This window comes from Buteo buteo, chromosome 15 (genome assembly GCF_964188355.1).
Source record: "Buteo buteo chromosome 15, bButBut1.hap1.1, whole genome shotgun sequence".
NCBI lineage: Eukaryota > Metazoa > Chordata > Aves > Accipitriformes > Accipitridae > Buteo > Buteo buteo.
Genome location: NC_134185.1, coordinates 15541267 through 15547266, shown reverse-complemented (window position 1 = coordinate 15547266; position 6000 = coordinate 15541267).

Genomic DNA, 6000 nt, shown 5'->3' with positions numbered 1-6000 from the left:
CCAGTGTAAAATCTCTTCTGTTGTCTTTGTGGGTAATACAAGAAAAGGCAGGTTCGTATTTCCTGTTCTCTTCCTTTTCGATAATATGTTCTTAAAATTAACCCATAATTTCCAGTGATCCCATGATCTTTTTATTAGTCATGACACTGTTAATTATCCATGTAACTTAGACTAGGTGTAAATGGTATGAGAAAAAAGAAGAGAGGACAGACTTGTAAAGAAAATACTCATTTGGGGAATTTATTTCATTTGATCATAGGCTAGTAATTATTCCTGTTTGCCTGGAAAGTTGGATCTTTCAAATATTTTGCTGTGTTATGGATTATCTTTTGGGTCTTTCCAGGACAGGCCTAGCTCTGTAACTTTTTCTACATTTTTTTCCTAAAGTTCTCAGGAAACTTTCATTAATGGCTGTGGTATTCACATTTTCACTTCCCTCAATAACCTGTATTTCTGCAGCTACTTACTGGACTTTGGGAGTGGTAAGTTTGCCCTTAATGGCAACACTGCTGAACAGGCTGCTTACTTTTAAAGTTATTCAAATTTTAACTTTACAATATTAATGGGAATGAAAGATTATTTTTGTGTCTAATAGCTCCACAAAAATCCCTGAAATCTTGTTCAAAGCAGCTTCTCTTTCATTTCAGTAATCTTATCAAGTCGAACTAGATAATCTTTTTGCCTAAATCTGCTATTGTTAGTTCAGATAATGCAGTAACTAAAAGCCTGTTTAGGCTACTTAATAGTGCAGAACATGGAGGTTCTTTTCATTATGAAAGTGACTTATTGAACTTGCATTGTAGCTTCTTGTAAGCTTCTGTACCTGGGAGGAGTTTTATTCATCTCAGGAGGATTGTGCTTCTAAAAAGCTTTTTTAAAAAATAAATTAAAAAAAATAAAAACCTCTCCAAGAGAGATTAATAGAAATTTGAGTCCTACCACACAGATTACAGAACAGATGTCTGACTGTAGTATTGCTTCCTGAAAGTAAAACCTTTGACTCTTAAACGATAGAGCAGATATTATAACAAAACACAAACTGATGTGTTTAGTAGGTTGTTAAAGATATATTTAATACTATCTGTAGTGGTTGAAAGTTTCTGAAAAAGCAACAGGGCTTTATGTAAATGCGTAGCAGCTCCTGGTGCATGATAAGCTAGTTTTAACAGTTTGGAAATTACGCTCCTTCTCTGTCAAGTTAATGCGAACAGAAATAAAGCATTTTGCATTGTATTCCTCAACCACTGCCAAATGGACAACATGGTTGGGTCTAATTATTTGGTACGGACATTTGCAGATGTGACTGACAGTTCTGATAATATTAATGAGATGAAGGCTTGAAGACTGCTAGTCTAGACTGACTTACCAAGTATACACCAAAACAGTCCAAAACAAGTTAGGTGGAAAGAAGAAAGTGCTGATTTTAAGTACAATATAGAAAAAGTAAAGACTGAAAACCACCACAAACAAAAAGAATTATGTCTTATTAGATGCTATCTGTATAAAGGTGTGGTGGTTTAACCCCAGCCAGCAACTAAACCCCACACAGCTGCTAGCTCACTCCCCTGCCCCGATGGCATGGGGGAGAGAATCAGAAGGGTAGAAGTGAGAGAACTCGTGGACTGAGATAAAGACAGTTAAATAGGGAAAGCAAAAGCTGCACACGCAAGCAAAGCAAAGCAAGGAATTCATTCCCCACTTCCCATGGGCAGGCAGGTGTTCAGCCATCTCCAGGACAGCAGGGCTCCAGCACACATAACACTGACTTGGGAAGACAAACGCCATCACTCCAAATGCCCCCCCTTCCTTCTTCTTCCCCAGCTGTATATGCTGAGCATGACGTCCTATGGTCTGGGATACCCCTCGGGTCAGTCGGGGTCAGCTGTCCCGGCTGTGTCCCCTCCAACTCCTTGTGCCCCCCCCAGCCTGCTCGCTGGTGGGGTGGGGTGAGGAGCAGCAAAGGCCTTGGCTCTGTGCAAGCACTGCTCAGCAGGAACCAAAACATCTCTGTTATCAACACTGTTTCCAGCACAAATCCAGAACACAGCTCCATACCAGCTACTATGAAGAAAATTAACTCTATCCCAGCCAAAACCAGCACAAAAGGCTATTCAGGACACTGAATATTATTTAAATTAAACCTTTCTCTATTATTTTACATATGAACACTGCTACAGAGACACAGCAGTGGTCTGAGTTAAAAGTTAGGTCAGATGTGGTGCACTAAAGCCACGCTGCAGGTGAGTGTGTTGGCTGCACTAACATGTGCCCTCTCCAGACAGACAGCTTTGTTTTGCCCCAGTTTGGGTCTGAACATCAGCATAAAGCAATAGCCTGATTTTGCCTTTTATAAGATCCTCCTTTGGCCTGCATTTTTGTAGCAGTAGGGCAGCATTGTACTTCTTGGAAGGGAAGGGTCTCTCACAGTACGTTTAAAAATAACATTGCTTGCAAAGAGGGACATTTACTGCACTTGTAACTAACTTTCATAATTGAGGGTGAAAAGATCCTGAAAAAAAGTTATAGCTAAAGTTCCTACTGAAATTCAGAGAAACTTCAACATACGCACCTGGGCTTAGTCCTCCTCCTCTTCTATGTAAGAAAAATTGGTTGTATTAAGCCATTTTGAACATTGATTAATTATTCTCACTACAGGATCATCATACATCCATGGAGTTATAACAAAATATTAAATCTCAGTAAGCTTTTTCCTCCCCCAAAGCTCTTGCATGGTCCACACCCAATATCTCCTTTCATTTAGAAATACTAATACAGTTAACAGGAGCCCTGGTTAAGTACAGCAGGCGTGAGCCTTGTGAGCATTTTCAATGCTGATCTCACTGGCCAGAGGACTGTTCCAGGATACGAGTGGGTAGAGGACTACTATGCCCTTTTCTTTTTGCAATATATAGAATAGAGAGCTGAATAGAAAGTGTTTCATTTTTATATTTTCCCTAGTCCAGAATTCAGGATACTGATCACCTCTGACCCATTATCATCCTTGTGATATGAAACAGATGTCCAGCACATCATAAACAATGGCAGGGAGAGGGAAGTCTGGCTTATCTTTCCTTTAGTAACCTTAAAATGATAACTGAAAAAAAGACACCTTCTGTTCAGAATTCACATGCAACTTCCATTAGTTCCACAATGCTGTCCCTCTATTTTATAAGAATTTCCCATTTGTTATTGTTATTAAAGAGCAGGAACATGGTAATTTAAATGACTCCTTGCTTTCATTTTCAATGACAAAAAAAAAAAATAGAGGGGGGAAAGCACTTGTTTCAATAAAAGAGCTTCAGAAATAGAAAAATTTATGCCTTTTATGCTGGAATAGAGCAGCAGACCTATGGAAAGAATAAGGTTCTGCATATCTGTTGTAATTGCACAGAAGAGGAGCTGCCAATAGCATATACTACTTACAGAGTCATTTAAGGAACTTTGATAACTGTCCACCTAAATGCAATGTATTTCCCTCAGGAAACAGAAAATAGGTTTCATTGCGCTCTGTTTTTCCTTCTTTCAGTAGCTTCTGAAAATTATGTATGCATGGGTATTTTCAGTTTAATCATATTTTATAATTTTTAACTATTACTTAAAACTCAAATTCAGTGTAATCAGCCCATCTGTTAGCAATGGTTATAAAATTATGTTGAAGATTAAAAATCTGATGCGGTGTCAATATGTCCTAGCATAATTAAGCTTGTTTGATGATGAATGACTGGGATATGGCTTTTGTCTACTTGAACAGCTTTAAAATGGTAAACCTTTTGTAGACTTATTGTACAAAATGTGAAGGTATGTATAGAACAACAAAAAAAAATTAAAAACTCTAATCCCGTATTCATGGATGTGGTGGCTTTACAGGCCTTGGGAAATGCCAGCAGAGTAACTCCACATCACAACCAAATTCACTGCATTTTTCATTCCATCAAACACTATCTTGGATCTACTCTCCTCCCTGTAGAATGTCACCCAAACAGGCATTAAAAATGCAAGTTTGCTAAATTAATTATTTGTTTTAGAACGGGCCAACATGACCTGCATGGGCAGTGGTGGAAAAATCAGCACAGCATTCACTTATGTGAATTCAGGGTATTGCTAAAAATACTTACTCTGTTCTTCAGTACTTGCAGCACTGCAACATAGCCTAATCTACCCGCAGTAAGAGTTAACATTTTGAGCATTTTAATTCTGGCATTACTGTGAAACAGCTATATATAATCATCTCTATTGGAAAACCATTCTTTATGTGGACACTTTTTATCCCTCTAAAATGTGTCCTTGGGAAAAAAAAAAAAGGCAAGCCTGTTTTGCAAAATTAAAACTGTATAAGCCCTTTATATAGTCTATGTGCTAAACTTCCTGCAAAGTCTTCCTCCCCTACAAACTCTGCCTGCAGATGAAGTGTTTTAACCTTGCCCTCTTAATTTATTCTACATTCTAATTTTCAATAAACAGATGCCGCCTCTTTTCGCGCTTGTTTCCACATTGTTCCACATTCTGCCTGTGTTGTTTCTGCATGTGTGAATATTCAATTATCTATTTCTCCATGATTCTGCAACTGATGTACTAAATGTCTGTACAGGTTTGGGGGAGGGTAACAGGGGAAGGCAAAACTTGGAGGAAAAAGAGTTACAGAAGTTTGAACCATTCTGAGAGTCAGATGCTTTCCCTGAAAGCTGCTAAGTTAAGAAGACAATCATAAGCCACAACTAGAAATGCAAGGATTACAAAAGCACTAGTGCACAGAAGCAGAATTGCTGCACAGTGGCTCGTAACACGTAAGTATTTCTTTGGTCACCACTTGGGTGTGAAATGCTCAAGAGAGACCAAAGGGGCAGAGGCAGCTGTTGGTGCTGCTGCTTTTGGAAATTGTGTCTTTTTTTGGATAAAAAGCACGAAGCAGCTGATTGAATGCCACTGTGGTTATTTAGCTAAGAGGAGCCGATAACACATCTTAGGACTCAAAGGTGAATCACAGAATCATAGAATCGTTTAGGTTGGAAAAGACCTTTAAGATCATCGAGTCCAACCATCAGCCATGCCCACTAAACCATGTCCTGAAGCCTTGTCTACGTGCTTTCTGAATACCTCTAGGGATGGTGACTCCACCACTTCCCTGGGCAGCCTGTTCCAATGCCTGACAACCCTTTCAGTAAAGAAATTTTTCCTAATATCCAATCTAAACCTCCCCTGCCACAACTTGAGGCCGTTTCCTCTTGTCCTATCACCAGCCACCTGACAGAAGAGACCAGCACCCACTATGTATGAAGTATGCTGTATAAAGGATGAAGTATTACTCTTTATGGGAATGGCCCAAAAAAGGAGATCACAGGACAGGCATAAAACTGCAAAGGCTTTTCAGTACAGGTCTCAAGACCCTGTGGCCCAAAAGCCTAGTTGCAGCTATAAGTAGCTTTAATCTGTAAATCTAAGGAATTCAGGGCACAGAACTGCACCAGCTTCCAAACTCAACAGTTTGCAGCAGCAGTTACATTATTAACTTGTGTAAGGATACCTCTTTTCTGAAGCACTAGTGACTTCTTACCAGTTGCAGCCTGCACCATTAGCTTGTACATTCCCAGCTGGGAGCCCAAGCGACTTGTGTCAGCAGCTGCTGTCATGCTGCACTGATCTGGCACTAGTGACAGAACCATCAAGTGTGGACATCTTTAAGGCTCTGTGGAAAAACTGAGCTGAACTGCACTTCAGAGGTACGTACCAAAACCAGTAGGCTGGGTAGGGACAAAGGTTGGGTTCAGAGGTTTATGTTTGCCAAAAATGGTACAAAATGTAGAACAGCAGAGGCGGATCTGGAGCTCGCACACGGGAGCCTGCAACTGGTGCAGTTTCAGAAGCCAGGGACACCGAATGGAAACGCGGCAGAGCAAGGACATGCTGATTCAGAAGCTTCAGCTCACCGGGCAGCCTTGGCTCTCCCCCAACCCCTTCCTCCCTAGCAGAGACCCCTCAGCCAGAGCAGAGCCACTGCTGGCA